General features: G+C 42.4%; 1 protein-coding gene across 1 annotated transcript in view; it reads right to left on the reverse strand.

Moving 5' to 3' along the window:
* rassf7a (Ras association domain family member 7a) overlaps nt 1-825 on the reverse strand; it is a 37,540-nt gene extending 36,715 nt beyond the window's left edge. Inside the window, exon 1 of the mRNA XM_054733224.2 lies at nt 692-825. The gene's annotated coding sequence lies outside the window, so the exon portion shown is untranslated. The remainder of the gene's footprint in view (nt 1-691) is intronic.
* Between the last annotated feature and the right edge of the window lie 12,915 nt (nt 826-13,740).

A 13,740-nucleotide genomic window follows, 5' to 3' on the forward strand; every position in this document is an offset into this window, starting at 1 on the left:
AAATGATCTCCAATGGAGTCTGATTTAACCACCTGGTGGCAGGGTTAGTTAACTCTAAACTCGTTCTATGTAAATTCTGTCATTTAAAGTTAGAATATTTGCTTTCAAATTTTACAACTAAAAGCGTAAAGCAGCCTTAATTCAGATCAAAACCGCTAAAAGGCTCACAAGTGTAAAAAAAAGGAGTTCCTCAACCAATTATTCCAAATATTTTTAAGACAAACACACATTTTTCTGGGCCCAAAACAGCATTTTTTTGTAGCCTGCCACACCTGTACTGATAACTAAGGGTTTAAAACAATGCTGCAACTCAGGCCCCCAAAACTGCATTTTTAGAGCCTTTAGAAGATGGAACCACATCTGGTCCTCTGACAATAACAAATATATGAAGTTTACCCTAATTAATTCAAACTTCTCAAGTTAATCCATCAGTTTGAACGATTAATTATCAACATATCTTTGTCAGGCTAGTTTAACATTTCAAGTTGTGTTGCCATAGTGGCTAATAAACTAATAAAAGTTTAAATGCAATAAAAATGCCTAACTTTAATAAAATTGCTGTTTTAATTGTAAACGGTGTCCTGAACAGTCACATCTTTATCAATATCAATGATTAACCACAAATCTAAACACATTCATAGAAAAAGAAAATATTTAAATTATATGGAGCCAGCAGATCTGTTTAACTCACCTTCATGAGTCTAAAGGTCTCTGTGACTGTCTGATGAAAAAGGAGAAGAAGGAGAAGAGGAAGAGTGAGACAACTCTGTCCCTGTCTGAGTGCTACCTGATCACCACCTCGGGCTGCAGAAGAGGCAGCGTGTCAAAGGCGGACCAGCTCAGAGCTATGCAGAGGGGAGGGGGTGCAGTTTCACAGAAAGGCAAAGCTGTGCCGCCATTCCCCGTTGCCAGGTAACCAACGCTCTTTCAAAGAAAATCAACCAATGGAAAACACCAGCAATTGTGTTCAGACAAAAAGTCACATGACTGCCCCAAACAGGCTGGCATGAGAAAAAAATGAGTGTTCTGGCGTGAAGGTGTGAGGAAGAGAAAGATGAAACTTTGTGAAAAACACATTTACAGTAAAGGGAAGCTGATTTTTAGTCATTACCAATAATCATCAGCAACAACTTAGAGTAATGCATTACAATTGATTGCTTTTGATTGGAGCTCACAGAGATCATAAATGCTGGTAAATGGTGTGTTCATCATACATTTGGCTCACACCCATAGACAACAGATACCAGAACTCAAAAGCCAACAGAGATGTGGGAAAGCAGTGACGCAGAAATCCTGTTTCAGGTTTATCCTATTTCACCCGATAAGAGAAGCTGACATCACATCTGATCATTTCTCTTCTTTAGTCTGGACTTAATTTTTTTATTTTATTTTAGTTGGTTCAGTTGTTTAACATTTTTAACAAAATAACAATAATAATAATAATAATAATTAGAGAGCCAATACCAGTTATCCAATAAACTGAAACAAATTTTGACTGTTTCCGATAGTTTCAAAGATCTAAAATATAATAATAGATCTTTATTATGTGAAGTGCCTTGAGATGACTCGTCGTGATTTGGCACCATACAAATAAAATTGAATTGATTTGAATTAAAACTAACTATTTTACAGTTTCTGAGCTTAGTTAATTAATAGTAAACAAGAACTCATACATATCAGGTTTATTTAGCATTACTTTCACTCTGACAGGTTCTGAACTAATTTTTTTCTCCAGCAGAAATTCCCTGAGAAGCAGTGAAACAAAACAGTCTGCAAATCTCAGACACTGCGTTTGGTACTCAGAGTCAAATCACACATCTCTCCCTTTCTCAGCAATAAACTCTGCACTTAAACCCAATCGTTTGCTTTATAATGCAATACTTCAGGGCCAGTAAATTACCTTGCAACAGCTGTGGCAAGCAGGTCTCATTCTCAGAAAAGTGTTTATCTACCAAGAAAAAAAAGGAGAACAAGTACTTCTCTACAGCGTCAATTGCAACATGATAGCACCAACAAAATTCAGCTGAGGGTGAACAAGTGCCAGTATCCATATTACAGTAAATAGTCGCAGGTCTGGTCCCTCTTTTGTTGTTTTTGAAGTATCTGTTAGAACTGCCTGAGCATTAACAACCCTACATGCCTGAAAGATATTAGACACGTTGTGGCTCCAGGCTTACAAATAAATAAAAAAATCCCAGGGATATAATTGCGGACAGAGCATTTAGCCGGGGATTAGATAGGATAATAAAATTACATTCCAACAGTTTCTCAAGGCATGGCAGTGAAACACAGCTTTTGCATCCTTTGTGCTGTCATGTGGGTCTAGAATGCCTCTATAAACACACCAGTCGGGAAAAATTCCCGTCCATCCATTTTATGTGTGAGTGTTTGATTTTAGGAATTATGTGCCTAAAACATAATTAACAACATAATAACAACATCAGGAGGAGCCAGTCTCTGGCATCTAGTTAGGATTCCTCCTGGTTTGTGACATCAAAGTAGAATCAAACCACCTGCCGGATATCTGAGCTTCTCAGCTTATAGCAGCCTGAGTTAATGATGAGTGGGCACAGCCAACTCCAGCTTGTTTTCTTAAAAGTGTGGAACACAGAAAAACCAGCTGAACGTGAAAATAATTTCATACACCTATGTCCTGCTTTAGTTTCTGTTAGAAAATAGACGGTGAAACTGTAGGATTTGAAAAGCCTGACAGATCTACATCATACTGTCACTTAACATTCATGGACTCACCCATCTTGACTTATGACGGTGAAGGCTGTTGTTGGTTTAGTGTCCAGGAGACAGCAGAGAATGTCTCGGCTAGTAGAAGCTAATCATTAGCATTAGTAACTCAACCACATGGCAGAAGCTCCTCCAGGCTTGTGTTATTTGTGGAGATAAAACATCCATGTCACAGGCCAAAGAGAGTTAGTGGTGGAGTCGTGTTTCTGTCATCCAATCTGAAGCAAGATGTCCAAATACCAGGAAATAGGACTCCAAATTCTGCCATGTTGTGCCACTCTTTGCTGCAGCAGATTTGTCTAAGCTGATCCAGGCGCTTCTGGGCTTTCTTTGCCCTGAGTACGTGTCACGATGTGGTGTCGGTGGGGGTGGACCCATGTGTGGTGGAGCTTGACCAGGAGGCAGAAATGCAGCTCAGGTAAAATAAAACAGATTTAATGAATCATGGCAGGTAGGATGAAACAGCAGGAGCAATATAACAGGGTGAAAACACAACAATGATCCGACAAAGGACAAGTGCAAAACGGAGTATAAATACACAAGGATAATCAGAAACACACGGGCAGGTGAGTCCAATAAACAACTAATTAGGGGTAGACGGGACTAAGAGTCAGAGGGGTCGGAGCAGATCCTGAGTACGACTTCCAAGGCTTTCATGCGTAACAAAGACCACTGCAAATGTATTGATTAAACAGGTGTTCGAAGGATCTTTCATGGCGGTTAAAACGAAGAGTCGGAGTACCCGGCCCGGAGGGTTACCGGGGTCCCACCCTGGAGCCAGGCCTGGGGTTGGGGCCCGTGAGCGAGCACCTGGTGGCCGGGCTTTCGCCCATGGGGCCCGGCCGGGCCCAGCCCGAACCGGATACATGGGCTCGTCCAACTGTGGACCCACCACCCGCAGGAGGAACATGAAGGGTCCGGTGCAATGCGAATCGGGTGGCAGACCAAGGCGGGAGCCTTGGCGGTCCAATCCCCGGACAAGAAAACTAGTTTTTGGGACATGGAACGTCACCTCGCTGGCGGGGAAGGAGCCGGAGCTTGTGGCAGAGGTTGAGCGGTACCGGCTAGATATAGTCGGACTCACCTCGACACATTGCATTGGCTCTGGAACCCGAGACCTGGAGAGGGGTTGGACACTCTACTTTGCTGGAGTTGCTCCGGGTGAGAGGCGGAGGGCTGGGGTTGGCTTTTTGTTAGCCCCGAGACTCTCTGCCTGTGTGTTGGGGTTTACCCCGGGGGACAAGAGGGTAGCTTCCTTGCGCCTTCGGGTCGGGGAACGGGTCCTGACTGTTGTTTGTGCTTATGGGCCAAATATCAGTTCAGAGTACCCACCCTTTTTGGAGTCCCTGGGACGAGTGCTAGATAGTGCTCCATCAGGGGACTCCATTGTCCTGCTGGGGGACTTCAATGCTCACGTGGGCAATGACAGCTTGACCTGGAGGGGTGTGATTGGGAGGAACGGCCCACCTAATCTGAACTCGAGCGGTGTTTTGTTATTGGACTTCTGTGCAAGCCACAGTTTGGCCATAACGAACACCATGTTCGAACATAAGGATGCCCACCGGTACACTTGGTACCAGGGCAGCCTAGGTCACAGGTCGATGATAGATTTTGTAGTCGTATCATCTGACCTGCGGCCGTATGTTTTGGACACCCGAGTGAAGAGAGGGGCGGAGCTGTCAACTGATCACCACCTGGTGGTGAGTTGGATCAGATGGCAAGGGAACATGCCGCGTAGACCTGGCAGACCCAAACGCATAGTGAGGGTCTGCTGGGAACGCCTGGCAGAAGAACCTGTCAAGACGGTCTTCAACTCCCACCTCCGGCAGAGCTTTGACCACGTCCCGAGAGCAGTGGGGGACATTGAGTCCGAGTGGGCCTTGTTCCACTCTGCGATTGTCGAGGCGGCTGTTGCTAGCTGTGGTCGTAAGGTGGCCGGTGCCAGTCGTGGTGGCAACCCCCGTACCCGCTGGTGGACACCAGAGGTTCGGGGAGCCGTCAGGCTGAAGAAGGAGGCCTACAGGGCGTGGCTGGTCTGTGGGTCTCCGGAGGCAGCAGACAGGTACCGGATAGCCAAGCGGGGTGCAGCAGTGGCAGTTGCCGAGGCAAAATCTCGGGCGTGGGAGGAGTTTGGTGAGGCCATGGAGAAAGACTATCGATCGGCTCCAAAGAGGTTCTGGCAAACTGTCCGGCGCCTCAGGAGAGGAAGGCAGCAACTCGCTCACACTGTTTACAGTGGGGATGGGGAGCTGCTGACGTCAACTGAGGCTATAGTCGGACGGTGGAAGGAATACTTTGAGGAGCTCCTCAATCCCACCAATGCGCATTCCGAGGAGGAACCAGAGCCGGGAGGCCTGGGGATGGACTGTCCGATCTCGGGGGCAGAAGTTGCTGAGGTAGTCAAACAACTACACAGCGGCGGAGCCCCGGGGGCGGATGAGGTTCGTCCTGGGTATCTCAAGGCTATGGATGTTGTAGGGCTGTCATGGTTGACACGTCTCTACAACATTGCGTGGTCATCGGGGGCAGTTCCTAGGGAGTGGCAGACCGGGGTGGTGGTCCCCATCTTTAAGAAGGGTGACCTGAGGGTGTGTTCCAACTATAGGGGGATCACACTCCTCAGCCTCCCTGGAAAGGTCTACGCCAAGGTACTGGAGAGGAGGGTCTGATCGATAGTTGAATCTCAGATAGAGGAGGAGCAATGTGGTTTTCGTCCTGGCCGTGGAACTGTGGACCAGCTCTATACCCTTGCAAGGGTGATGGAGGGGGCATGGGAGTTTGCCCAACCAATCCACATGTGCTTTGTGGATTTGGAGAAGGCTTATGACCGTGTCCCCAGGGGCACCCTGTGGGGGACGCTCCAGGAGTATGGGGTGGATGGCTTTCTGTTAAGGGCCATTCAGTCCCTTTACCAGAGGAGCGTGAGTTTGGTCCGCATAGCCGGTAGTAAGTCGGACCTGTTCCCAGTGAGGGTTGGACTCCGCCAGGGCTGCCCTTTGTCACCGGTTCTGTTCATCACTTTTATGGACAGAATTTCTAGACGCAGCCGTGGTGTGGAGTGTGTCGAGTTTGGTGGCAGGAGAATCTCGTCTCTGCTTTTTGCGGATGATGTGGTCCTCCTAGCTTCATCCAGCTCTGACCTTCAGCTCTTACTGGGTAGGTTCGCGGCCGAATGTGAAGCGGCTGGGATGAGGATCAGCACCTCCAAATCTGAGACCATGGTTCTCGACCGGAAAAGGGTGGCTTGCCACCTCCAGGTCGGGGGAGAGGTCCTACCTCAAGTGGAGGAGTTTAAGTATCTCGGGGTCTTGTTCACGAGTGAGGGTAGGAGGGATCGGGAGATCGACAGGCGGATTGGTTCGGCGTCTGCAGTGATGCGGACGCTGAGCCGATCTGTCGTGGGGAAGAGGGAGCTGAGCCAGAAAGCCAGGCTCTCGATTTACCGGTCGATCTACGTCCCAATCCTCACCTATGGTCATGAGCTTTGGGTAATGACCGAAAGAACGAGATCGCGGATACAAGCGGCCGAAATGAGTTTCCTCCGTAGGGTGGCCGGGCTCAGCCTTAGAGATAGGGTGAGGAGCTCGGACATTCGGGAGGGACTCGGAGTAGAACCGCTGCTCCTCCGGATCGAAAGGAGCCAGTTGAGGTGGTTTGGGCATCTGGTCAGGATGCCTCCTGGACGCCTCCCCGGGGAGGTGTTTCGGGCATGTCCTGCCGGCAGAAGGCCCCCGGGTCGACCCAGGACACGTTGGAGAGGTTACATCTCCAATCTGGTCCGGGAACGCCTTGGGGTCCTGCCGGAGGAGCTGGTGGACAAGGCCGGGGAGAGGACGGCCTGGAGCTCCCTAATTGGGATGCTGCCCCCGCGACCCGGACCCGGATAAGCGGAGGAAGACGAAGAAGAAGACGAAGGTGTTCTACACTTGTTCTACCCTCCCTGCACCCGTCCCCCCTCTCTAATATCCACTCCTTGTTCCCTCCTCTCCATGATTGATGTCACATTGTTGTTGTTAGCCTCAAGGGCAACATGCAGATTATCACTTGTAAGTCGTTTTGGACAAAAGTGTTTGCTAAATAGATAAACATAAACATAAACTTTTAAGTTGACAGAGCCTGTAAACGGCTCATTTTGGAAGGTATTGAAGTTATCTGTCATGTTCTGAGGTAGATGCTAACCCAAGACATGCAGAATCAGAGACCGAGGCGAGTATAAAGATAAAAAATAAAATATTTTATTTTTGAACAGGAGAACTAAGGGCGCACTGGGGTCCCGCGGATGAGAATCAGGAAGCGGCGTCCACAGGGGAAAACAGAGGTGAGTATGGGAGTTGTAGTCTTGAGTGAATTGTTTGGAGACGGGACTTTTTATTTTTTATTTTTAGTAAATTTACAAACAAACATGGCACCTTGACAATGTTAAGTCCAAAACTTAAATTCAAAAGGAGCAGTTAATATAACATTTGTAAATATCCAGTAAAAGACAACAACAAGAGACAAAAGAACATGAAGAACAAGTACAGCTTTCAATGAGGGTACAGCATATATCATATAGAATTAGGAAATCACTTTGGAAGTTCAGCTAACATGTTATATAGATTTTCGCTATATTTGTTGAGGTGTTTCAGGGATTTTAAATATAATTGAAATTCTATTAAAAAAACATTGAAGACAGGGGATGATTGCAAAATTCGTTGTTTATGGAAAAAATATTTGGCTAAACAGAGGATGATATTATAGCAGAGTTCTTTATCTTTATTATTGAATAGAATTCCAAATATTATCATATCTTTAGTGATGTGAACTGGGAGTGATATTTTAGTTTTGATCCACACCTCTAGCTTTTCCAGAACAATTGTGTTTTCTGACATTCATAATATATATGATCTATAGTTTCTATGTGATTTTCGCAAAAAGAGCAGTTGTTGCTATCAACATTAAAACGAGCTCTTAACAATTCTTTTGAAGGATAGATTGCATTCATTATTTTAAAGTGGGGTTCTTTAGCTTTTGGTGGTATAGGTAATTTTAGGTAGATAGTTCTTATTTTCTCAACAGATATTTTATCAAATTTGTAAATTATGTTATTTTTGTTTGTTTTTCCAGGAAAAAGAGATTCATTTAAGGCTGATCTTATTGTAAGATTGTTGCATTTTCTGTCAGTTAACAGAAGACCTTTAATAGATAAAATAGGAAGGATTGGAATAGAACATTGATGTTTTAGATATTCTCGGGCTTGGATGATCAATTGTTTTGGTAGTGCATTATGTAACCTGTTAAAGTCAAGCTCAGAAGCTTTAAAATTGTATCTTCTGCAGAAATGGTCATGATTCAAGAGCTGACCATCTACATCCATTAAGGGTATAATAGACCATATATTGTTATCTAACCAATCTTTATAGAATAGTGATTTGTTTCGGCGCAATATAAATTGATTGTTCCAAATGATTATAGAGTGTGGTGAGTAGTTATGTACTTATATCATTTTCCAATACAATAACATTTGTTTATGGAACTCTGAAAGTTTATTGGGGAGTTTGTTTATATTGTAGTCAGTTAGGAGAAGAATTTTTAAGCCACCAATTTTGTTAAAGATGTAAGTGGGGATACTATACCAAAAGGCGTGTGGGTGATTTAACCAAAATTTTAACCAGTTAATCTTTAGGGTGCCATTAAGACATTCAAAGTCTTAATGGCACTGTTAATGTATTCCTTTTAACAGTGTGTCATGAATGGCTAGAAGTTCACATTTTTTTAGATTTAGGTTTAGGCCTGAGGCCTCAGAGAAGAGTTGAATCTTTTGGATGGCTATAGAAATTTGTTAAGAATCCTTTAAAAAAAGTTTGGTGTCATCTGCAAGTTGACTTATAATTAGATCAGTGCCTAGAACATTTAATTTTGCAATGTTATCACAGATTTTTAAATACAATGCCAACATTTCGGTAACCAGAATGAAGAGATATGGTGAGATTGGGCAACCTTGTGGGATTCCAACATTAATATTAAATCTAGGGGTGGTGTTTTTGGTAGGATGACACAGCTGTTTATGTTGTCATATAGGCCTTTGATTAAGTTGGTAAAGTTGGTACCAAAACCCAGGCGTTCTAAGACTGAGAAGATGAACTGATGTTCTACAGAGTCGAAGGCTTTGTAAAAGTCTAAGAAAAGTATGAATCCATTGTCAGTAATCAGATCTTTGTATTCATTTAAGTCCATTACCAATCTAATGTCATTATGGATCGATCTGCCTTTTAGAAAACCGGATTGTGATTCACTGACAATATCTGAAATTCCTGACTGGAGGTGTAAGGTAAATATGTAAGTAAGCAATTCTAAGTGTGATGGGTCGTCTGTTTTCAATCATTCTTGGGTCTTTGCCTGGTTTGGGGATAGATATGATGATGCCTTGTCTCATCGTGGGTGGAAGAGTAGAATTATTAAAGATTTCCGAAAAAACTTCAAAGAGTAAAGGTTTTATGTCCTCCCAGAAGTGACGGTAGAAGTTACCTGTAAGGCTGTCTGGGCCAGGTGCTTTATTAATCGCTAATCTTTTGAATGCCTTATTTAGTTTGCTCATCGTAATTTCCTTTTCACAGGTATTTTGGAAGGAGTAATCTATTTTAGGGATGAAGGAATCAATATGGTTTAGAAAAGCATTAGAATTAGGGGCTGAAAATTTAGAAGTATAAAAATTTTGGTAAAAGTTGAATATTTCTTGTCCTATTAATTTTTCATCCGTGGATTCAACATTATTTATTAGTAAAGAGTTTATAGAATTTCTTTGTTGTCTTATTTTTTCTAGGTTACAGAATTAAGCAGTGTTTTTCTCACTTTCCTCAATCCATTTGGCTCTCGATCTAATGAAGGCTCCTTTAGTTTTTTGTATGTACATGTTATCCAACTTTATTTGAAGGGTTAGGACATTTTGCTTGTCTATTTCAGATGGATTAGGTTTATTGCAATATAAGTTTAATTTTTGTTTAATGTCTAATTCTAAAACCTGAAGTTCGTTTTTAAGTTGCTTACTAAATGAATTGGAAAGTTGTCTGATTTTGTACTTAAAAAATTCCCATTTAGTGGTTGGACTGTTTAACTCTTTTGAGTTTACAATATCTGTAATAAGTGACTTTATTTTTTACAGTAATGGTCATTTTGGAGAAGGCAAGAGTTAAATTTCCAATATTTGTTTATTCTATAAGTGTTGTTTTTCGGTTTAATTTTAAGTGCTATAAGGTAATGGTCCGTTAGTGGGGCAGCAGATATATCAGAGATGAAGTCATACAATAAAAGTAAGTCATTGTAATAAGCCAATGGTCGATCCTTGATTTATTAGTTGAATTAAACCATGAGAATTTCTGAGTGACTGGGTTAAGGTGTCTCCATATATCCATAAAATTATGTTCAAAACAGAAGTTGGTAAATGGATTTGGGTAGCTTATCTCATATTTAGATGGCCATCTATCCAGAAATTCATCCTGAACAAGGTTGAAATCTCCTCCAAGAAGGACGTTATTGGTGGAGTGTTTGGCTTTTAGATGGTCTAAACGTAAACCTATTTCTTCCAGTAATATTTTATTTTTGAGTTAAGGTATTATATCCATATATATTTACTAGAATAAAAATTAAATTTTCTATGTTTATGTTAAGAATTAACCAATGGCCAACAATATCATTCTCAATAGAAGTAATTTTACCTTGAAAGTTTTTCAACAAGATGGCAACCCCAGCTGACCTTGAAGAGCTGTGAGAAAAAAAGGCTTCATCTCCCCATTGCTTAATCCAAAAGTTGCTGTCTTCATGTGCAGAATGAGTTTCTTGCAAAAAGCTAAACATGGCATTTTTCCCTTTGCAGAATAAGAAAAGGCTTTTCCTTTTAGTGATATCTCTCAACCCTCTAGCATTGATAGAGATTAACGAAAGTTTGCTGTTTATAATAACCATATAATGAACAAAAAAGAACAATATAGGATAAGCTAACCTAAAGCAACGAGATAACCTAGGTAGCAATCCCCAAAAATGGTAATCTGAGTGTACAACATTTATAACATTTTGCGGATCTGTGTCCTCATACAACTACATAGACGTATATGTAAATAATCATGTGTGGTCTCATTTTCACTTACACATGTTTATGTTAAATTGGCTAGGGTGTAACCCGCTGTCCATTGATGAAGGCATATGGACCTTTAAAGGTGGTTTTCAGCCCTGCTTTTCTCACTTGTTCCACCCTAGACCATACCGCAAGACGTGCTTCATGGTCCTCCTTGGTGAGGTCCTCGGCGAATCGGATGTTGAGCTCTCTGCAGGTGGGATGTTGTTTAGTGGATCTCCAAAGTTCATCTCTGTAGAAATGGCTGGTGAATTGTATGATGACTTGTCTTGGGTGATCAGGGTTTTTGGGGCCGATACGGTGAACAGAATCCAGAATGAAGTCAACCTTCTCCTTCCAGCTGGGTTGGATCTTTATAATGATGTTCGATACACTTTGTCTTGTGTCTTCCTCTTTGTCCTCTTTTAACCCTTTGAGCCGTAGGTTCCATTTTATTTGGTATTGGTCAAGGTTTGAAACTTTGTTTTCCAAGTTGTCAACTTTTTTGGTTAACACTTCATTTGTGGTTTTCAGCTGAGTTATTTGCTTTTCCATCTGCTTATTTTTCTCTTTACAGTCTTGAATTTCAGCGCTGTTAAATTCAACCGCTTTGGCAATGTTAGAGATGGAGAGTGTATTTTGTTAAGGTCAGCGCCAAAGCTTTCCATCATTTTTTGTAGACCTTCAATGGCGGCTAGTAGCGCACTGTTGGATACATTAGAGTCGGTTTCTTCTTCGCCTTTTGGTTTTTTGTGTGATGTTGTGGCTTTGCAGGGTGATGAAAGTGGGTTTTCATTACCTCTTGAGTTGGTGTCCATATTCTCCGAACCAAGGTAGTCGTGAGTTAGTAGAGCTTTGTGAGCTTTGCTGTTAGCTTTAGCCATTTCTTCGTGTTTCATGTATGGCCTCATCCACTCTTGTTTAGGTAATACCAGTACTAGTTGTAGAGAGAAGTTTTATATTTCCGGTGAGATTTTTCATTAATAATTAAGTAATAATAGTTCTTAAATTAGACCATTCTTTGAGGTTGCTACCGGAGCTCCTTACAGAATGTCTGCTCCTTCCGCCATCTTTTCTCCAACCGGGAGACGGGACTTACTATGCGGAAGTGAAGCAGGAAAATGAAAGGGGAGTGAGCCGGGGTGATATCCTGAGTGAGATAACAGTCCAGGAGGATGAGTGTTTGACGGATTGGGATGAGGAGGCTGACTCGGTGAGGGAGCGTGAGCGTGGTGGAGAGCGGGTCGGCTGAATGAGAGGTGATACATGAACGAACCGGAGATCTTCTTCCAGAGATCGCAGAGTGTCCAAAGATGCAGCAACCTGAGGTGAGATCCAAAAAATATCCACATTAAATGTATCATCCAAAAACCAAGCACAAAACGAATCGAAGGTTAGCGAAACTCGAAGGGCTAGAGACTACCAGTTAGTAGCAATCATCCGGCGTCGCGGCATGATCACCCTCCTCCTAATAAAGCCGGCCCGCTGATGAGGATCAGCTGTTGCTCCCTCTCCTGCAATCAGCACTGAGATTGTGAATGATGTGAAGAGTACTCACCCCGGCTTAAGACATTGTCAAGAATAAAACTGCTTAACTTGATTTATATGAGAAGGATTTTCTGCAAACAAAACATTACAAACGTGTTTTCCCTATTTTTATACACCAAAGAACTAATATAACTTAAGAAATAGTCACAGTATATCCCCTTTAATGATCTGTTTAGCTTAAAACAATCTAATAAATTAAAGACTAGTGTTAAGCATCAGTGTCTTACAAACAAGGTGTCACTTAGATAAGACAGAAATCCTATCAAACTTCTCACTGATTTTTTTTATCAGTTTTAGAGCTGTCTGTCAATAAGAAAGTGTCTTGGTTCAGTAAATAAAAGTTTTTGTAGACTAGTTCTTTAGCCTATAAAGTTTTTCTTTAGACATATGTGCGTAACTTATCACTCTGACAGGACAAAAGAGATTAGATCACTTTTCTAATAAGAGGTGAGACACTGGCTCATAGTGAGAACTCTAAAAGGTAATACATTAAAGGAAGTGGTAGAAAACAGGTACTAGCATAAAATTATTGAAGGAAGTAGAAGGAATGCATAAATAGGAGGAAACAAAAAGCTTCTCAAAAAAAGTACATTTCAGCACATGGTGAGTGGATAATAAATGACCAACTAGTATGTGCAAAGATTGTTGTTGTTTATGTATAATTTTTGTGATCATTTAATGATAATTTAGAATTTTTTCACAGGAAAAACAAGAACAAACAATGTCACTGCTTCATTCTGTGTGTGTGTATTCAGAACATGTGTGCTAAATAATGTGTATAAATGGAGATGTTGAGTGTGTGGCTCTGAAACAATGAGCCCATTGAAAAGTAATCTGCTGCTACTTAGACAATAATCTAATAGTGCCAGGCAACTGTGGGGCTTTACGGCTTTGTTCAGCATAGGACAAGTGGGTTAACTTGGGCTTTTATAGGTATTTTCATTAAATTGTAATATAGCAGTTACTTAATCTGTTCTGTTTGAGAAACAAGTTTCTGTTCACTGACCTTTAAAATCCCACAGAATACAAACTTTTTGCAAGCCTGAACAACAGTTTCACTTTGGACTGCCATTGATTAGTAAGTTCGGCTGCAATTATTTCCTTTACTATTTGGTCATTTATCATACGCCTGGTTTTACAATCACAGTTTGGGGCGACGGTGGCACAGGAGTTAAGTGCTCGCCTCGTAATTGGAAGGTTGCAGATTCGAGCCCTGCTCAGTCTATCGCTGTCGTTGTGTCCTTGGGCAAGACACTTAACCCACGTTGCCTGCTGGTGGTGGTCGGAGGGACTGGTGGCGCCAGTGCTCGGCAGCCTCGCCTCTGTCAGTGCGCCCCAGGGCAGCTGTGGCTACATCGTAG

The sequence above is a fragment of the Nothobranchius furzeri genome, chromosome 4, assembly GCF_043380555.1.
Source record: "Nothobranchius furzeri strain GRZ-AD chromosome 4, NfurGRZ-RIMD1, whole genome shotgun sequence".
Lineage (NCBI taxonomy): Eukaryota > Metazoa > Chordata > Actinopteri > Cyprinodontiformes > Nothobranchiidae > Nothobranchius > Nothobranchius furzeri.